General features: G+C 35.4%; 1 long non-coding RNA gene across 3 annotated transcripts; it reads left to right on the top strand.

Moving 5' to 3' along the window:
- The first annotated feature begins 503 nt into the window (after window positions 1-503).
- Window positions 504-21,882, top strand: LOC147391059 (uncharacterized). Of its 3 annotated transcripts, XR_015183192.1 has the most exons (9): window positions 504-5,003; window positions 5,133-5,187; window positions 5,442-5,603; window positions 5,711-5,754; window positions 19,563-19,620; window positions 19,880-19,937; window positions 20,909-20,981; window positions 21,588-21,645; window positions 21,782-21,882. It is a non-coding gene; the product is annotated as an uncharacterized LOC147391059 (long non-coding RNA). The 3 variants fall into 3 exon arrangements; XR_015183190.1 differs by lacking the exon at window positions 19,563-19,620 and adding an exon at window positions 18,820-18,873 and having other exon boundaries at window positions 20,909-21,645; XR_015183191.1 differs by lacking the exons at window positions 5,442-5,603; window positions 19,563-19,620 and adding an exon at window positions 18,820-18,873 and having other exon boundaries at window positions 20,909-21,645.
- Window positions 21,883-22,230: the final 348 nt, after the last annotated feature.

Genomic DNA, 22,230 nt, shown 5'->3' with positions numbered 1-22,230 from the left:
TTATAACACCATATGCAAGCATGGTTAAAGAAGTGCAATTCGCCCAAACAATATTTGTGGAATGAGCCCCAGACCCACAAAGAAACTTATTTAAAAAAAAAAAAAAGCCACGAGTCCGGGTGACTTCTTTAATTCTTCGGGTCTATAAAAAAAATTCCTTAGGTTAGCGGGCCTGCAAGTGGTTTACATCATTACATGGAAGTATTGAGCATGACTCATTGTAGAATATGGGTTTACTGGGGCGATTCTAAACTCGAGTTGATGTATTCTCCACGCGTTAGAAGTTTATGTGATTTACCAAAAGTCAAATTTTATTTTGAAAACATGTAAGCATCTAGAAGTCGAAACCAAATGCGCGTTTGTTCAAATAAATTATTGCAAAGGAAATTTCCGTCCAACGTCCGTTCTAAGGAAAAATAATTTAAATGACATCATCTAATGTACTATATTATAAGTATAAATAACAGATGACAAACCAACCATTATCACCAACTACTTAGCATATTTGGCTTATACAAACCAAAAGATCTTTTCCTCCATAAAAGAACACACCATGGGCAGCGATGAAGAGCGGGCGATGTTGGGACCGGAAGAACTCGCTAAGAAGAAAAAACTCAAATTGATCACGTACATCGTTGCTTTCATCATCCTTCAGATGATAGTGTTCGCGGTACTTGGAACAACCATACTAAAAGTCAAACGTCCTAATATTAAAATTACCTCTGTAAGCATCCAGAATTTTAACTCTGATCCTACAATCCCTTCCGTTAACATGAGGTTGATCACAGAGGTCAGCGTAAAGAACAAGAATTGGGGTGAGTACAAATTTCGTAACAGTACCATGATACTTTCTTACCGTGGGGAGACTGTCGGAGAGGCTCAAATTCCTGCAAGAAAAGCAAAGTTACGTAGCACACGACACATGAATGTTACATTTGATGTGATTTCGGAACAATTATCAGGTAATTCAAATCTTGCTAGTGATCTAAACTCGGGGAATTTGACATTCAATGCATACACCAAATTGAATGGGAAGGTGACGCTAATGCTTATGATGAAGAAAAATAAATCGGGCCAAATGAATTGCACTTTTACTATCAATACTACCAGCCAATCCGCACACAATATAATTTGCAAGTGATATGTAATAGCTCTAGGCTTTGGTTATTTTGGCATCTGTAGTATTCTTTTTATTCTTTTATTTGTTTCTTTTAGCTTATTGTAATATTTCCTTTTCTTATAGTACATATATATATATATATATATTAGATACCCCTCCTTACAGAAATATTTTGAGTTGCAACTTTGCAACTTTTGCTTTGACAAAGTCTTTATCTGACGTAACAAAATTATCCCTACCGAGTGGCAAATTTTACACAACTATGTTTAAAAGAAAATGTGGAAAGAAAAAGAAATATAATATCTTCATCCATGGCTAGACTATGTATTATCAAATGGTCAAGGGAGGCAAGTATAATTTTTTTAAATTTGTAGAGGAATTTCTAATATGCCCAAATTAATAATTTATAAGGTAAGTCAATAAATTATTTATGATGTTTTTCATTCTATTTCTTTAGTAAGCCCTGTATTGTGTATTTTTATCAAAACAATTCGGCTTCTATTTTACATTTGCATTGGAATATTCATTTGACCATTTTCCATTTACTTATGTTGGAGTATTCCATTTATTTCATAAACCTAATTAAAAAATCTCGGTCCAAACCAGATCTGACGTTGGGATACTTGCAGTGATAATTGGTACCACCTAATTTTCTAACCGTATCTTGATAGTGCAGTTAGTAATTTTTCTTTCTTCTTAATGCCTCTTCATCTCCACTTTCAATCATTGAGTTGATGATTTAAATTGTTGAGATCAAGAATTCAAATCCTTGAGATCTAACTTTTTTCCAATCGTTGAGACTGATATTTTACAATCATCAAGATCAGTGATTCACAACATGAAAAAATAAAATAAAATAAAAAAAAGTCATATTCGACGGCCCAAGGCTGTCAAATTTCATAAAATTCAACGGACCAAGGTGTCAAAATTTTCATTGACGGATTTTTTTCTCGATGGACTGAAACCGTCAAATTAATGGAGGATTGGAGAAATTAGATGGTTTTAAGCCGTCGAATCAGGGAACATAAAATTTTTTGATGGTCGTGGGCTGTCGAAACTTGATTTCTAATTTCTTGGGCCAAAGCTCATCGAATTTTCCAATTTTCACGTATTGATTATAATTGTCCATCTCAACATTTGAACTCAATTGTAGAGATCAATGATTCAAATTGTCGTGAGAAACAACTGAAGTTGGTTTTAGGAGGTGAGGGGGACATTTAAGAAAGAGAGATTTCTGGATTCATTTAGAAACATGTCTCTACCACAAGGTTTATTAAGTAATTTTCAATGAGTTTAGTTAACATGTACCCTAAGGGTACATGTTAAGATGTATTAAACACACCTCCAAACTTTACTTTCCTATAAAAAAATAACTTCAAAATGTAGTTTGTATCAAAAATACCCTTAAATGTCACCTGTACCCACTACAACATTTTTGATGTATAGCGTCAGTTTATAGTAGCGGATGGATGTTTCCACTGCAATATGATACGTTTTTTGCAGCAGATAATTTTATCCGTCGCTACAGGCGACACATTCACACTGCCTTCAAATTTAGAATCGATTTTTTGTAGCAGATATTTTTATCCGTCGTTATATGGAACACATTGAAATGTTTTTGCAGCGGATAATTTTACGTGCCGCTATAGGGGGTCATTTATACCAAAAATTTAAAAATGGAATCGATTTGTTGCAGCGGATATTTTTATCCGCCACTATAAGGAACACATTGAAACGTTTTTACAGCGGATAATTTTATGCGCCGCTACAGAGGACCATTTATACCAAAAATTTAAAAAAGAATCGATTTGTTGCAGCGGATATTTTTATCCGCCGCTATAGGAATCACATTGAAACGTTTTTTGCAGCGGATAATTTTATCCACCAGTATAGGGGACCATTCATACCAAAAATTCAAAAAAAGAATTGATTTTTTGCAGCGGATATTTTTATCCGCCGTTATAGGGAACACATTAAAATGTTTTTTTACAGCGGATATGTTTATCCGTCACTAAAAATTATTTTTTTTAATATAAAAATTTGATTTATTAAGTTTCTTGTGTAACAATTTTTAAATTTAATATAACAACGGATTAGATATTCCGCAGCTATAGACCACGATTCATTTTTATTTTTAAAGAAGTTAAACGCCACACAATTTTCTAAACTTAATATACCAGCGGATTCAAGTTGCCGCAGCTATAGAGCTTGTGTTTTTTTTTTTCTCTTATAAAGAAATTAAATGGCGCACAATCGAGTTTTCTAAACTTAATATAGCTGCGGATTAAAGTTGCCGTAGCTGTTCGCATTTTTTTTTAAACTCACAATCCAAAACTCCCTCACTTTCTCTCTTTCGCGGGAATTTTACAGAAAATTCGAAACTCCCTCACTCTCTCTTTCATTTTCTCTTCTCATCTTCTCATTCTCTCTATCTCTTTGAAAGCCCTAAAAGCTCTTTCATTTTCTCCTCTTCTTCTCATTCTCTCTCTCTTTGAAAGTCCTAAACATTGGAGCATCTCCGTGCGACTTCACCGATACCGCGCACTTTTACTGTTGAGTCTCTCTCGCTCTCTCTCTCTCTCTCTATCAATTTTTCTCTCTATGAATATATATCCCCATATGTGGTCGAGTCACCACATTCTCTCATCATTAATGGCTGATTTGGTGAGGAATGAGAGTTGAAGAGTTTGATTTTGCTTTTCATGTATGAAAAATCTTTGGATTTTAGTTGATTTTATTTAGATTACAAGTTTGTAATGGTAAATATTCTTACAAGTTCAAGAAATTGATTTGTTTAGGGTTTAGGGTTTGGATTTGAAGTTAAAACCCCTTTTTCCTTATATTTTTATTGGCTATTATTATCAATTATATTTGATTTTGTAAATTTGTAGTTCATATTTCTGTTTTAATAAGTTCCATTAGATGAATGATACTCTTCTAAATTGATTTCAAAGGATCCTTTTATTCCTTTGTACTGTTTTCTCTTGTTTGGAATTTTGAAACTCCCTTAATGGTACCATCTAGGAGAAATAGTACTTGTCGTTTGACAGCATTTCCCCTATTTGTAGTTATCTTTAAAGCCCACTTTTCCATTTGTTTTTTTCTTATTAGAAGCATCTTGTTAGCATAAGGTGAAGACAATTATGCATGTCTAGATGGCTTGGCGGTCTGTAGTTGAGTCTTTCAGCAACTGCTTATGTTCCTAAGTAAGCTGCTATTTGTTTGATTATCCTTGTGTTGAAGCAAGGGAGAAGGCAATGGGTAGTTTACTTTGTGAGCTTGTTATGGAGGTTGTTGTGGAGACTTTAGAGGCCTCAATTGGCTCTCATAGAACCTTGTATTGGGTTTGTCTCTCTAGCTCAATTGGATGACATTCAGTGTTAGAACCTTGAAATTATTATGCCTATCAAAATAAATTTTTTCATACCACTTGGATCGATGCCAATTTGATTTACAGCTGGTTCTCATTGTTTAGTCTTTCATTTTTACTTAGCATGTAGCAAAGATACCTTATGAGAATTAACTTGTGTTGGATACTCGAAAAGTTGATCATGGATTGGAGAAAATTTGATGATTATATGATGTGTATAAGAAAAGAAGTTTTCTAAGAATTCTATTAATATAAATCTGAGGAATTCTCTCCCATAGTTGTTTTGTTTTTATAAATGCTTGCTAATTGCATTTTATATAACAATGATTTGCTCTAATTATTTTTAGGTTCAAATTTGTATGAGCATGTGGCTACTTGTTCTAACTCTTAATTTCTTATTTTTGTTTTGTGGAATGAGCGTGAGACATTGAAGGCCGAGAAAGAAGCGAAAGATCATATCAAGCAGTTCACTCACAATGAAGCTGGACAAGATGTTGTCTGCAAGTAGTTCATGTCATGTTCCTACTTATTTTGTATCATATTTTTTTTCTCTGAACATTTCAATATCTTGGATTTGAGAAGTAAGGGTGGAGATGTGCATGGTTTAACTAAAAAAACTATGCTTATGATGGTTGTTAACAGGTACATTGATAAAGGTGTGGCAGAGCTTGTACCTGGAGTCCTGTTCATGGACGAGGTGCCTTTTTCCCTTCAAATCTCTTGTATGTCCTATATGGGTTAGGTTAGCCTGTATATTTTTTTTCGATTTATGCAACCTTACTTTGTAGTTTCACATGTTGGATATGGAATGCTTTTCCTACCTGAATTGTGCTTTATAGAGAACACTTTCTCCTATTGTAGTTTTTGCTACAAATAGAGGATTATGTAATGTCCTTACATGTTGATTGAGAACTTATTGACTTCTTAGATAGTTGTTATATGTTCTAATAGGGCTAAAGTTCAAACAGTGGTGCATACTTATGGGTATTCAAGTATACTAGAGCCATGTTCTGTTATTCATGCCCATCCATGAAAGTTTTGTTTGGAAATAAAAGGAGGATGATCATTTTACTTTCAGTTCCAACTGTTAAGTTTAATTTCATCATTTTCCAAGTAAGCCCAATGATCTCATGTTTTATTGATGTAACTGTATGGTATTTAATTGATTTTTAGATCCCCCTCTCTAATCTAACCTAAATAAACACTATTATCTTGTGCAGGTGTTTTCACATTTGCACAACCTTGACCTTCGATATCATCTAAGGTATTTTCTAATGACCATCTTCAACTAACAATGAATCTGTTCGTCAATTTGCTTTCACCACACTCACATAGAAATGTAGGTTAAAATTTGTATGAGCATGTGGCTACTTATTCTAACTCTTAATTTCTTATTTTGGTTTTGGCAATTTACCGAACCCTGTAAATTTGTATTCTTGTATGACTGTTTCATCTTTATTTTATTTTTTATTTTTAGGACTTAATTCAGATGAGAGACCCTAGATCATGTGTTTCTTCTATTATCAATAACAAAATGGTTAATATTGGGCAAACTTTTATCCGTGTGAATTATTGTTGAACATCTGACAAAGCACAAAATATGGTTCTATGTGTGATGAATGTGGCAGGTTAACGGCAGATAGATATTGGTTTGAATCAAAGGGTTGTGATGGTTGAAGTGGATTAGCTTCTAAATCTGGATGGAAGGAAGGTTTTGATAGAATGAGATTCTAAAGTCACATAACCTTTTACCTATTATAAACTAGCAAAAATAATACTTACTTTCCTCCTTGAAATATCACTCTAATTCTATGGTGACTAATTCTATCGAACTTGAATCCATAAGAGAGTCTCTCATGGAAATCAACTGCGTTATCGTAATAGTATAGTTAGTTCTTATATTCAGGTTGATTTTGGGTTCTAATGTTGGTATATTTTGCAATCTTGGATGGATTTTGTGAGTTTTTAAAGGTAGTTTTAGCTTAACATGCTTGTGTATGTTGTATTGTGTTGTGTTCTGTTTAGTTCTTTCTTTTGTTTCTTCTTGCTTTTATTTCATTATTATTATTATTTGAGTTTGCATATAAATTATTCAACTTTAGATCACAAAATTATTTCACAAATAAGTTTTTAAAGGCCATATATGATTTATGGCCTTAATATCTCTCTAAAACTTACTTGACAAATAAGTTCTTCATTGGTATCAAAACTGTAAAAAATTTTGTCTCCCTTTGATACAGGAGACTAGTGTGCTATTTCATTCTGTCAAGTACGTTTTTCATGCTCAACAATCAGACCCCCATTATGCTGTAAACCATGTACCCATTGCTGGTGCAGCAATCAAGAGATGAGTCTGGGGAAGGACTAATGTCCTAATCAGTCTGTCACTCAGACCATCATATATCAAACTAAGTAGCTAAATTTAATAGTGCATAGCAAAATATAGATAGAGGAAGACACAACAAAAATGGTTGCTTTTAATCACACATTTTTAGTAGCAGCCAAAAATGGTTTAGAGTGAAAGTTATGATTATCAATAGTGCTCAAATCCTCACTTATTTATCAACTTGCTTTCTATTGTGATCTTGTGAAAGAGACGAGTCCCTAAGGGAGGGAAGGTCCGTGATATTCCTAGCTACTTTAATGTAAGGGATATATAGTGGATGAGTGGTGATAATATGATTGCCCCACGTGGCATACTCAATTGATTCCCCTGACGTGGGTGGGGTGTGTCAGAATCATAGACTTTATGCCCCGGGATACACAACTGCATATCCCCATAAATCTGTGCAGTTATGTATCGTGATGAAAGGAAATCTATGGTTGTGGCACACCTTGATGAGACTATCGTTGTTCTTCTCACCGGAGTTAATAATAATCTTACGTTTACCTTACTTGTGGGGTAAGTAGGGGATCGAACCCAAGAGAAAGGAGGAATAGAGTTAAGCTAAGAAGATAAAATTCAAATTAACTAAAAGGAATTAAAACTGTTTTTCTTTGTATTTTTGAACTTATAAGAAAATGTAAAATTACTAGAAAAGAAACTAAAGTAAATGAAATTAAAAGCAAGTAAACTTATGAAATTAAAACACCATTAGAGGTGGATCTACCTAGAACATGTTGATGAGCAATTCTTAGTTTCAAGCCTTTTTATAACTCAATCGTAAGGGCTTGGTGTTAGCTCCTTATATCGGAAAGTTTTGCAAATGAAATGAAATAAGGGAACATAAATAAAGTAGAATTCTTTGAAAACTTCCTACTATCAATTATCTAGTTTAAGCATACTTTATCTTGATCTAATCTAAGCATAAAGTATCTATATTAAGAATAATAGGTGCAAGAAACTTAAAGAGAATTCATAAGCATTTTAAATAAAAGAAAGGCATGAAATTAAAAATAACACAAGAACTTGCTCTAGACTTTTTCACTCTCCAATGGAGGGGAACTTAGCCTAATGTCATTGCAAGAGAGGGAAGATAAGAGATGAAAGAACTTTTCTTCATTTCATGGAGAAAATTACAACTTCTTCTTCTTCTTATACTTCTTACAAGACTAATTAGTCAAAAGGAAATAACTAGAAAATGAAAATACAAAAAATAAGAGAATAGGCAAAGAGCCTTAGATTAAAGGAGTCTTGGATAAGAGAACCAAGATGAGACCCTTTCTCTAGAAATAAAGGCTCTATTTATAGAGAAAAATGTGTGTAGAAGAGTCTAAAAGTAGCCTCCACTTTTTTTGCACAAAAAGACAAAAGAGGAGAATATGAGTTATGGATTAGGGCATTCCAAAGGATTAGGGCATTCCAAAGTGTTAGGGCATTCCAAAGTGGGCCCAAATGCTTTTGCCTTGAGATTTTGATTCCAAATTGTTGATTTTCTGCACAAGAAACACACGTAATTAGATTTATCTAGTAAATGAATTTATTTATATATAATTAAGCCTAATTAACATGCAACGTGGTGGTTTGAGGCTTATCATGATTATTATCTTAATATAGAGAAATAGGTATAAAAATCAAGATAAATATCTGGAAAATGTGCGTATAATTGAGTGTTTGGAGACACTCATCACACCTCCAAACTTACCTTTTTCTAGTCCCTAGAAAATAAAACTGCCACTTTCGCAGGCACCTCGATTGCATTTAGCGAATGCAGCAAGCCCTTGACGAGTTTGACTCGTGAGGGTTTGCAGAAAATATACCCACAAAATTTGAAAACAACTTTGAAGTAAAAATAGTCAAAATCAAAACTTATATTGAAAAGCACAAGTCTTTTTTTTTTGGTTTTGTCAATCAATTAGAAGTACTGCTTGGTATAGAGTCCCAACCCTTATTTCTCTACGACAAAACTTAGACTTAAATTGACCTTTGAGAGATAGTGATTCTAACTTTGAAATTTAAGAGATTCGATTTCCCAAAATGAGTTTCAACCTTCTAACTACTCAAGAATAACTGGAGTAACTTAGGGTTTAATTCTAAACTTAGCATCCTGTCTGGGGTAGTGAGAAGTGTGGATATTCACTTTAATACCTCTAAGGGGCTTTATCTGTGATATTCCAGTATACTCACATTTTTACACTTGATGGCTTTCACCCTACTAAAACTTTACATAAACTTTTGGATCTTTGACTTTTTCTCTTTTTTTTTATTTTTATTTTTTTATTACTTCTTCACTATTTTTCTAAGAAAAGTAGGCAGCCCTTTTCAAGGTACCCAGTCTAATTCAATGGTTGCTATACAATGTGTATACAATTCAGTTATGTTTTTCTTCTAATCAACCAACCAATTGAACAAGGAAGTCAAAGTTCAGCAAACCTAGTTTTTCCTTAAACTCTAGGTAGAAAGAAGGTAACAAGCTCTTTTAATACAATCTAGACTCTTGGTAACTTTATTAGAAGTGACTATAAACCAAAAGATAACTTTGCTCTAATTTTTGCCTGAGAGAAACATAAATGGGGACTCCAGATCATAGCTTCCAATGAAAGACTGATTAAATATTTTTACTAAGTGCTTAAAAGATACAAGCTAAGACTTTGAGAAAAATACAACAAAGTTGCCAACCAAATATTTTTCAATTTTTTTTTTTTTTTTTTGTATAAAAAAAGAAAATAATAAGTGGAAATCCAACCCATACACCCCCAAACTTAAACATTATATTGTCCTCAATATTTCAACATATACATGCAAAGGTAAAATTGAAATGACAAAATGAAATGAAGTGGGTTAGATAGCACCTGAGAAAGACCTTATAGTCCTGTTGATATTTAACACAATGTCCCTTGAAGTGCATGGATTGCCTCCCAGAAGCGCTAAGTTTAACGTCTTTAGCTAGACGAAAATATAGTTAATTTTGATAGACGGGATCATCGAGAAAAAGAACTTCCTCCTGCGGAACATACTCAAGAAACAATTTGAGACGTTGGCCATTCACTTTGAAAGTGGATCTGTCCTTAGGATTAAGGACTTCAACAGCACCATGGGGGTAGACTGCTTGGATAATATATGGGCCAGTCCATCGAGACTTAAGTTTTCCTGGAAAAAGGTGGAGTCTATTATCATACAATAAAACTCTTTGATTAGGAATGAAATTCCTCCTAAGAATGTGCCTATCGTGAAAGAATTTGGTACGCTTTTGTACCTTTTGGCACAATCATACGAGTCATTTCTAATCTCTTCTAACTCGTCTAGTTGTAACTTTTGCTTCTCACCGGCTTTATCAAAATCAAAGTTGAGGCGCTTGATCGCCCAATATGCACGATGTTCTAATTCTACAGGGAGATGACAGGCCTTGCCAAAAACTAACCTGTAAGGAGACATCCCTATGGGTGTCTTGAATGCAGTCCTATAAGCCCAGAGTGAATCACTCAATCTCAAAGACCAATCTTTCCTTGAAGGATTGACTGTTTTTTCTAAGATAATCTTTATTTCCCTATTAGAAATCTCTACTTGCCCACTTGTTTGTGGGTGGTAAGGTGTGGTAACCTTATGCGTTATGAGGTATTTCTTCATCAACGCAACAAATATCTTGTTGCAAAAATGCGAGCCACCATCATTTATGATAGCTCGTGGAGTACCAAATCTTGAAAAAATCGTCTCCTTGATGAATTTTATCACAACCTTGTGATCGTTAGTTCTACATGCCACAGCTTCGACCCATTTTGACACATAGTCAACGGCAAGTAGGATGTATTGGTAATCCTGGGAGATAGGAAAGGGTCCCATGAAGTCTATACCCCACACGTCAAAAATTTCGATGATCAGGATAGGATTTTGAGGCATTTCATTTCTCTTAGAGATTTTTCCTAATCTCTGACATCTATCACAAGATTTGCTAAACTCGCGGGCATCACGAAAAATACTAGGCCAGAAAAAACCGCATTGTAAGATTTTCATGGCGGTCTTCTTACCACTGAAGTGCCCTCCGCAGGCATGATTATGGCAAAACTCTAAGATACTGACTTGCTCACAGGTTGAAATCCAACGTCTAATGATTTGATCGGGACAATACTTTAATAAGTATGGTTCATCCCAGAAATACCATTTTTTTTTTGACAGAAGACGAAGTTTCTCTTGACTAGTCATTTCGACTGGGAATTGACCTGTAACTAGGTAGTTGACAATGTCCGCATACCATGGAGCATTGGCTTGAGAGATTTGCATAAGTTGCTCATCGGAAAAGGATTCAGAGATGGGTAAGGATTCCTCGGATGGCTTGTTAACTATCCTAGACAAGTGATCAGCTACGACATTTTCTGCCCCTTTTTTATCTCGGATCTCGAGATCAAACTCTTGTAGAAGTAGAATCCAACGGATTAATCTTGCTTTAGCATCTTTCTTTGATAGAAGGTACTTCAATGCTGCGTGGTCTGTGTAGATCACAACTTTAGATCCTATAAGGTAGGGGCAAATTTTTCAACGGCATAGACCACTGCTAGCATTCCTTCTTCTCCGTTGTAGAGTAGTTAAGCTGAGCATCGTTAAGGGTTTTACTAGCATATTGGATAACATGAGGTTATTTTTCAATTCGCTGACCCAAAACACGCCTATTGCATAATCTGAAGCGTCGCACATAACTTCGAATGGAATGCTCCAGTTTGGAGGTTGAATAATGGGTGCCGAGGTTAACTCGGACTTGAGCTTGTTGAACGCAGAGAGACATGACTCTGAAAAGTCGAAAGGAACATCCTTTCCCAATAGCTCACATAAAGGCTTCGAGATTTCCCGAAATCTTTAATGAATCTACGATAAAAACCCGCATGGCCTAGGAATGACCTAATTTCTTTGACCGTTCTAGGAGGTGGTAATTTTTCAATTAGACCTACCTTTGCCTTATCTACTTCAATCCCTTTAACAGAAACAATGTGCCCTAGCACAATCCCCGATGTTACCATGAAATGGCATTTTTCCCAATTGAGGATTAGATTGACCTCTTTGCAACGTTAAAGGACCAAAGTCAAGTGATGGAGACATTCCTCAAAACTTGGTCCGAAAATTGAAAAATCGTCCATGAAACCTTTGAGATATCTTTCTAGCATGTCGGAAAATATACTCATCATGCACCGTTGAAAAGTAGCGGGTGCATTGCACAATCCAAAAGGCATGCGACGATACGCAAAAGTTCCAAAGGGACAGGTGAACGTTGTTTTCTCTTGATCGATTAGAGCAACAGGTATCTGGTTGTACCCGGAATAACCATCTAAGAAGCAATAATAAGAATGTCCTGCTAGACGCTCTAACATTTGATCAATGAAAGGTAAGGGGAAATGATCCTTTGGAGTCATCGAGTTGAGTTTCCTATAATCGATACACACTCTCCATCCATTTTGGACTCGAGTGGGGATTAATTCGTTGTCTTGGTTCACTACCACAGTGATACCAGATTTCTTAGGAACTACTTGTATAGGACTCACCCAACGACTGTCAGAGATAGGATAGATAATACCCGCATCTAGCAATTTCATCACTTCCATCCGAACCACGTCTTTCATGACAGGATTTAGTCGTCTCTGAGGTTCTAAGGAAGGTTTAGCAAAATCCTCTAAACGAATGTGGTGCATCACCACAGATGGACTAATTCCCTTGATGTCAGCTATGCTCCAACCAATAGCTTCTTGATGTTCCTTAATACTCCTAACAACTTTCCCTCTTGGACTTCATCGAGGTGAGAGGAAATGATCACAGGCAAGGTTTGATTCTTGCCAAGAAATGCATATCTCAAGGTCTCTGGAAGAGACTTGAGTTCCAATTTTGGAGGCTCGACATGAGAAGGAACAAGATTGGATGTGCGCACAGGAAGACTTTCAGCTTTTGCGTGCCACCGCACAGAATCTAAGAGTGGAACGGATTCAAGCAAAGCATTGACTTCGCTTATAGACTCTTCTACGTCCAAGTCAAGGCCAAAGTGAGCCAAACATTTCGTTAGGGGATCAGAGTACCCTAATTCTTGATACGTTTGATTGACTAGCGTATCTATCATGTTCACTTCCTCCATACCATCATCTACATCAATTCCTTGGAAATTGTGGAAGACGTTCAGTTTCACTTTCATATCCCCAAATGCTAAAGTCATAATTCCGTTTCTACAACGAATGACTGCGTCAGACGTGGCTAAGAATGGACGTCCTAAGATGATAGGAATATGACTGTTCGAATTGATGACTGGCTCTGTGTCTAAGACAACAAAGTCAACAGGAAAATAGAAATCTTTGACTCTAACTATCACGTCCTCAACTATACCCTTTGGAATTTTTATGGACCTATCGACTAGACTCAACGTGATATCTGTGGGTTTCAAAACCCCCAAACCTAATTGTTTATAAACCGAATATGGTAAAAGGTTCACACTGGCCCCTAAGTCTAAGAGACATTTTTTGACCACTTGATTTCCAATATTAATAGAAATTGTCGGACATTCAGGATCCTTAAATTTTGGTGCAATCGTTTGTTGGATGAGTGACGAAGCTTGGGCTGCCATAATAGCTTCCCAAGGAAATGGTGTTTTCCTTTTAGCTGTGGTCAAATCCTTTAGGAATTTCGCATAAGAAGGTATCTGCTTAATGGCATCTAGGAATGGGATATTGATATGCACATTTTGGAAGACTTCTAAGACACCCTCAAACTTCTTACCTTTTTTAGAATCTCTAAGGCGATGGGGAAATGGAGCTTTTGGAATTGGCAAAATGATAGGAGGATTTTTCAAATCTTTCTTCTTCTCTGTTGGAGACTCTATGGCTTCTTTTTGAACTTTGTCCTTTTTTAAGACTTTTTCTCCCGTGTCAATAGGTTGGACCTTGTTGTCCACCTTCTTTCCCGAACGCAAGGTGTGGATAGCCTGGACTGAGTCTTGTGGAGCTCCAGAATGGCTTCCTACTTCTCGTATTGACCTTTTGATCCGTTTGGAATCAAAGGTTGACCTCTAGGGTTAGGGATAGTCTGACTAGGAAATTGACCTTTCTCTCTCTCTACTCAAGGAAAGAGCTAACTGCCCCAACTGAACTTCCATCTTAGCTATGGATTGCGCAGTGACCTGGTTAATCTGAGTTTGATTTTGATGGGTTTGCTGTTGAGTTTGGATGAACTGCTGTTGCTGCCTCATCAACTCGGCAATCATAGATTCTAAGGACGACTGTTGTTGGGCAGGCTGCTGGTAATTGGTCATGGGATCTGGTATGAATGGCTCTGCAATCGGTAGATTGTTGGGGTTGATAAGGGACTTGAGGAACAATGGCTTGGTTTGTGGAAGAACCAGATTGCCTAGGAAAACTCCTATTGTAACCTGACGGACCACTAGATTGAATAGGTTCGTTCTGTCTGTATGAGAAATTAGGATGAAACCTATTATCTGGGTGATACGTTTGGCTAAAAGAGTTTGGAGTTGGCTTCTTAAAAGCACTATAGCCATTAATCGCATTTGCTTGTTCAGCTTTGATTTGAGGCAAGGTGGGACAACACTCGACCAAATGGTCATTGCCGTCGCATATGACACACAAAGAACTCGGTTCGACAGTCACTTGCGAAATTGTACGAGGGTCTAGGTGAGGTTTGGATGCTGAGATGGTAAAGGCATCTAACTTCTTCGTGAGATTATTCACCCCACTCACTAGACTACACATGACATTTTTGAGATCAGGGTCTGCCTTCATCTCATACATGCCTGTCTTCCTAACCGGATAGTCTCTATCAAATTCTTCTTGGTTAGTACTCCAGTTTTGAGCACTCTCAGCTAACTCTACGAGGAAATCGTACACTTGGTTGGGAGTCTGGTTCATGAACTGACTCGACTAAGGTACGTTGATTCATTGTTAATCCTCTATAAAAACTTTGCACCAACTGTGCTTTGTTAATGCCATGGTGTGGGCACTTGACCAATAAATCATTGAATCTTTCCCAAGTTTGGGAAAATTCATCATCAGGACGGGCTCTAAAATTTCTAATAGAGTCCTTCATTTTCTCAGTTTTGGCCACGGGGTAGAATTTTGCCATAAATTTTTTTGATAGAACATCCCAAGTAGATATGGAATTGGGTGTTAGGGAGTTCAACCACGCAGCTGCATGGTCTTCCAAGGATAACGGGAACAGAATAAGCTTGATACTCTCCTCATCTAGATTCTGATTTCTAAAAGTTTGACATATAGTCAAGAATCTATTAAGATGGGTGTAAGGTTGTTCACGCTCTAAACCGTGGAACTTAGGGAGCATATTGATGGTGGCAGCCCTAATTTCAAACTGAGGTGCATTGTTTAACGGTAAAACAATGCATGTGGGAGGAGATGCGGAAGCTGGAGTGAAGAGCTCATTGAGAGTTCGCTCTCGATCACCCATCATAACTACTGATGGTGTCTTGCGTATCCTACTGATGGTACGTTCGATCTCAGGATCAAATGGTTCTAACACGTTATTTTGTGAACGTCTACCAAGCATCCAAATCACACAGTCGATCAAACAATCAAGAAAAGAAAAGACTGGACCTAGATAGGTTGCCTAAAGCTAGACAGCTCCTAACTTGGTAGAAATAGCGCAACTAGCCTTCCAACTCGGTTCTATGAAGTCAAGTTTGAATCATTCGGATCTCCAGATCGGAGGAGGCGCATAATGCATAAGCAAGAGCACGCTTAAATACCTTCCTTTCTTGAATAGACTGAGTCTATCCCCTCAAAGGGCAAGATCTTACTAGATACAAAAATGACCAAGAAGCGCAATTGGCACAACTTGAAGCGAAATTTCTCCTATTGAGCTCGTGGGCCCTATAGTCAAGTCTAATTGATTTTAATTAATTTGATTGGATGACTAGTGAATTGATTATCCTAATTAGAGCAAGGAATTGGTAATGACTTCCAATCCTTATCTTATCATGCCATCCCTAGGAGAGGGGTGCTCTTTACTACTTAATTAACTATTCCAAGTGTGTGCAAATTGGAAAAATAACATACAAAGGCAAGGAGTAACCCACTAGCAAAGAGAGGTGTGGGTGTTTCGGGATTACCTCCCGTGCTAGACGGGGTGAAGACGGTTTGAGTCGACTTAGGCCACCAACTCCAATTTTGGTGTGCGAACCTAAGGAGCCGTGACGGTATTGTCCACCCGTCGTCCTTCCTTAATCTATTACAATCCAAGCCTTCTTGGATAATTAATAAAAATTACAAGAAATCCTATACAAGAGTTTCTAAAATAGAAAAATAAACCTAACTAAAGATTAAAGGAAATTGAAAGAAAAGAAGAAAAAAAAATGTTCACCTACAAGAAGCAAAACAGAAATGTTAGTAGAAATGATAGTAATGGACTCAAAAACAGAATCTGACTTACCGCAATCTTGCTGACTTTGTCACATTTTATAGAAAATTTCGTTCTACCCTAAATCGATATACACTAATAGATAATCAGAGATCGGAGTAGAAAGTTACAGTAAGTTTAAGTTCTGCTGTCAAGGGTGAAAAAGAAAACGAGAATGACTTTTTTTTTTTTTTTTCAATGTTTTTTTCCTTCTTTCTTCTCTCTTAAAATCTCAAGAACACTTGAACTTATAGAAAGAAACCAAAATAAAAAATAAAATAAAATAAAAATGAAAAAAAATAAATTTTAAATCAAAACTTACCACTACTACCTTTACCTTTTTCCGGCAGCGGCGCCAAAATTCTGATGAGACTATCGTTGTTCTTCTCACCGGAGTTAATAATAATCTTACGTTTACCTTACTTGTGGGGCAAGTAGGAGATCGAACCCAAGAGAAAGGAGAAATAGAGTTAAGCTAAGAAGATAAAATTCAAATTAACTAAAAGGAATTAAAACTGTTTTTCTTTGTATTTTTGAACTTATAAGAAAATGTAAAATTACTAGAAAAGAAACTAAAGTAAATGAAATTAAAAGCAAGTAAACTTATGAAATTAAAACACCATTAGAGGTGGATCTACGTAGAACATGTTGATGAGCAATTCTTAGTTTCAAGCCTTTTTATAACTCAATCGTAAGGGCTTGGTGTTAGCTCCTTATATCGGAAAGTTTTGGAAATGAAATGAAATAAGGGAACATAAACAAAGTAGAATTCTTTGAAAACTTTCTACTACCAATTATCTAGTTTAAGCATACTTTATCTTGATCTAATCTAAGCGTAAAGTATCTATATTAAGAATAATAGGTGCAAGAAACTTAAAGAGAATTCATAAGCATTTTAAATAAAAGAAAGGCATGAAATTAAAAATAACACAAGAACTTGCTCTAGGCTTTTCCACTCTCCAATGGAAGGGAACTTAGCCTAATGTCATTGCAAGAGAGAGAAGATAAGAGATGAAAGAACTTTTCTTCATTTCATGGAGAAAATTACAACTTCTTCTTCTTCTACTTCTTACAAGACTAATTAGCCAAAAGGAAATAACTAGAAAATGAAAATACAAAAAATAAGAGAATAGGCAAAGAGCCTTAGATTAAAGGAATCTTGGATAAGGAACCAAGATGGGACCCTTTCTCTAGAAATGAAGGCTCTATTTATAGAGAAAAATGTGTGTAGAAGAGTCTAAAAGTAGCCTCCACTTTTCTTTGCACAAAAAGACAAAAGAGGAGAATATGAGTTATGGATTAGGGCATTCCAAAGGATTAGGGCATTCCAAAGTGTTAGGGCATTCCAAAGTGGGCCCAAATGCTTTTGCCTTGAGATTTTGATTCCAAATTGTTGATTTTCTGCACAAGAAACACACGTAATTAGATTTATCTAGTAAATGAATTTATTTATATATAATTAAGCCTAATTAACATGCAACGTGGTGGTTTGAGGCTTATCATGATTATTATCTTAATATAAAGAAATAGGTACAAAAATCAAGATAAATATCCGGAAAATGTGCGTATAATTGAGTGTTTGGAGACACTCATCACACCTCACGTCAGGGGAGTTGATTGAGTATGCCATGTGGGGGAGTTAGATTATTACGACTTGATCATAGTGGATAGTAAAATGTTTGAAGATGTTTATCTCCATGATGCTGTCCAAGTTATTGTCGCATAGAATTCCAATCCAATTGCAAGGAGTAGTGGCAGCCATGGGGAGATGGTCAGACCATGTCCATGAAGAAGTAATAATAGGAGAATATGATATCAAACTATTTTTCCAGTGCAACAATGCTTTTGCTTCTTGTACTAGCCTTTGTGTTTTTGCTGATGCTGCATAGTCTTTGAATTGTGCATAAATAGTAATTTCTTTGGGCATGATAAGTGGCATTGACATATTCCTAGACCAAATATTTTCATATAAATCCCATTATATAGACCAAAGATTTTCGTCCTTCGATAAAGTCCTAACAAACATTGTGGCAAAAGAGACAGAGATGGATCTGTCTTAGTTTAGTAAATAAACTGGACAAATCCATATCTTGTTTTGAGAAGTTCAAACTCTTCAAGTCATTGTTTCAATTTTTTAGTCTAAAATTTGAAGAAATGCTTCATGGGTTTTATTGAGTTTTAGTAGGTCTTTACATTTCGTTATTAATTTAATTTTCCAATTCGTTTTGGTAGTTTAATTCTTAGGTGTTTTTGGTCTGAAACTTGATTGAGAAATCTTCTAAGGGTTTTCTTGGGTTTTAATATCTTATTTGGATTGTTCAAGCTCTACAAGTCAATGTGTCAAGTTTTTAATGCTAACATGTATGTACTTATTATCCAAGTTAGAAAGGTTGCAATTGTTTGTTGATGATTGTTATTGTCTCACTCATCAAAGTCTAATATAAAACAGTTATCCAGATGTTAATGAATAGTTTTCTTTCATGGTAGATGACTACTGATAAAATATAATGCACAGAGTTTTGCTTTCTCTTTCTCTTTTTATGCTTTAGAATCATTGTGCAGTTCTTAAGAATATAGCAAACTTCATTGACATCAGCAAGGAAGACTTGGATTTGGGTAAGTCAACTGAAACTTGGCTTTCGAAGTACGTACTCAATATATATTCCTTATATCCCACGTTTCCTTCTCTCTAAGAACCAATATTTATTGGTACTCATCCTCCTTTCTGTTAAGCTCCATCACTTTCCAACTTTCTTTTTATCTCTTTAGCTTCTCTTTCCCTTTAAATTTGAATTTTTTTTTTGTTGGTTTACCTTCAAGAGTTCAACAAAATTGGAGTTAAGGAAGAATTTTCTTTATAACAAAAACAGAACCTCAATGAATTTTTTTTTATGACAAAAACACAACTTCAACTTCATAAACACTCTTCTTCTCAGCCATTCCAGAGGAAAACTAGATTTGTTGAAGAAGAAACTCACAAATCCCTCTTGATTTGGTTCAAGAGATTGGATCACCTTGACATTAATTTCATGTGTTATTGATCCAACAGTAAAGAGTTAGAACCATCTTATTGCTCTTTAGCCTTTATTTCTGTTATACGCTTCTAATGTAGAGTCAGTTGATTAAAAAAAAACATATTGATACTTCAAGTTACTAGTACTTCAAGGATATGATGTTCATTTTAATGTTTGTGAGTCGTAATGTCACAACCTGGATTCAAACCCGCCTTCACCCACTTGGTTTCCCAATATATATATAAATTGTGCTGTTTCTGACTAAGTCTATTAGTGGTTATTGACTAACAGGCTAAAGATATCACTAATTTAGGTTCCTTGAAAGAGGCATCAAAATTTTTTGTTCCTGGTAAATTTAATTTTAACCATGTTTTTTCGCTAATCCTATAAAAAAATTATGTTTTTTTATTGAAAAACTTTGTGGGAATATACCTTTCTTCTATAATAGTGAGCTTTTTATTTATCAAATGTGCTTTTTGATCTGTTTCACTTCTTTATGATAACAAGGGTTTTTAGCATTTTGTTTGCTACTTTTTACTTTTTCAATTGGTGTAGCTTTTCAATACTTCAAAAAAGTTGACTTACTTTTTGTTATACTGCAATTACAGGTGGGGCAACCTTGAACTATGCACGCATCATAAAAATCAAAGAACTTGAAGGTTTCAGGTAATTTACTAACCTCAAGTTGAAGCTAGCATTGCAATTCATGTTGAATCAGACAATTAAGGTCCCCATACTGTTCATTTAGAAAAGATTATTTAGCAAAGCAATTTATGTCTGAGACGCAGAAATTTTATCTTCACCTTATCTAACCTTGCACAAAAATCAAGGGAATTCATCTTTCTTTTTTCATTTTTTGATGGGTAAGTTGGACTTGAACCCATGACCTTTAAGTTGTTTTGCAATGTCTCAAACCAACTGAACTATGGGTTTCAACCCCATCTTTCTTTATTCTTATAATATTTTCAGGCATTTTATCCCACAGTTTGCACTGCACGTCTGGTACACACTACTCTTGAGGCACTAACACTTAGATTTGTGGTGTGGTTTCATAGGAGATTTGTTAGCCACTGAGGAGTGTGACCCCAATCTCCAGTTGAGGTCAATTAACATGGGCTCATAAGTCTCATCATCATCTCTCTCTCTCTCTCTCTCTTTCTCTCTCTTCAGTTGATAGCCTTTTTTATTCTCCATTCTTTCTAATGGAATGTCCACTTCTGCTTCTCCATCTTATTGTTACTTCATTTTAGTTTCGGACCCAACATATGTAATTCGTGCAACCAGATACCTGGGGTGCGTCAATTCTGATCATATGGTTAAATTGTCCAATTAGTAAGATAAGCTGTGTCCCATCCAAGAGGCTCAAGTTTCATATTGTTTTTAGGTGAGTCATGTTTAGTATGGGAGTCTTGTGGGACACAAAACTGTGCTGTCAAAGTCATTAATTCTCTATAGAAGCAGAATCAGAAGCAGAAACATAAACAGAAACAGAAAGATTTTGTTCATTTATTCTCTTTTTCTTGGGCTCTTGCTGGTTACATTTTTTTTTTTAGCATTCCAACAATTATTTATGTAAAATTACTAGACTTGAAGCATTCTTTTATGATTACTTTAAACCAGTATTTGATTGTTTTCAGGACCTACTACTTTTACGAGTTTGACGTCGATGAACAGCATGTCGCATTAGTAGCTGCTGCTAGCAGTGGGAAGGTATGTTGTTCCTGAATTGATTTATATAACTAGCCAAAGTTGACTTATTGGCTAGTGTTCAAGTACTCGTTCAAAACCAAAAACCAGCCAAGTGGATGATTTCATTTATAAATACTTGAAGCAAACATAGATGAAACTTCTTGAATTTCATCATCCATAGACCATCATCAATCATAACCAACTTGGGTGAAACATAAACTTATTTCTAATGTGAATGGCTTTCTCTTCGTGTCATTTTCCAGTTCTAACCTCCTAAGATTAATAATGTCCAGCGACTATGAGTTGCATAGTTGGTTCACATACTCCATGTTAAAAACTTACCATTCCAGATTCCTTAGTACATTCATACCTTAATGTGTTTTGTGGTTGGTTGAAATTAGAGGTGTTACTTTTTGGACTTCCAGATTGGGTGAGTTCTAGTTGGGGGCCTAATATTTTTTTAAAAAAAGAATACCCTATAGCGACGGTCAATAGTGGCTGTCGAATATTTTTTCAACAAGGCCCAATTCAACGGTCGAGACTGTCGAATGGACCCATAATTCGAGGGTTTTGGACCGTCGAATTTTGAAAATTTTCACATAGTGTTCTTTCATTATTTCTTACAAGCTCCTTATCATGGACAATGCTACAACAAACACCAAGTGGACCATTTAGCAACTATAAGGTACCAGAATCTTTCATGGGTTATTCTTTCTTTTTTAGATAAATAAAACAATTATTCATTATTATTTTTCTTGGTTTGTTCGGATATTGTATATTAATCAAAGATAACTAATTGTGTGAAATATTTTTGTCAATAGAATGCCGAGGCGTGCTAAGGATTGATACAGACATGTCGATTGACCCACGAACAATCCCAATGATGGTAGGATTTCAATCTGTACAGGTTGGAGGACACAGGTTAAATATATATATATATAATATATATATGAAAAAAAATTACAACAGTGGATACAAATTTCATCTTTATATATTGTTTTTGAAGGATATATAATAATTAAAAAAAAAAAAAAAGCGTATTAAAAACGGATTTTAATATCCGCCGCTATATATGTTATATTTTTTTTTTTTTAAATTGACCTATTGCAGCGAATCTTAATATCCACCACTATATGTCTTATATTTAAAAAAAAAAACAAAATTAACCTATTGCAGTGGATCTCAATATCCGCCGCTATATGTATTATATTCTATTTATTAAAAAACTGACCTATTGCAGTGGATATTAATATCTGCTGCTATATGTATT

This window comes from Akebia trifoliata, chromosome 11 (genome assembly GCF_017979445.1).
Source record: "Akebia trifoliata isolate Shusen 1 chromosome 11, ASM1797944v1, whole genome shotgun sequence".
Classification (NCBI taxonomy): Eukaryota; Viridiplantae; Streptophyta; class Magnoliopsida; order Ranunculales; family Lardizabalaceae; genus Akebia; species Akebia trifoliata.
This window is presented reverse-complemented; position numbering and strand designations above follow the sequence as displayed.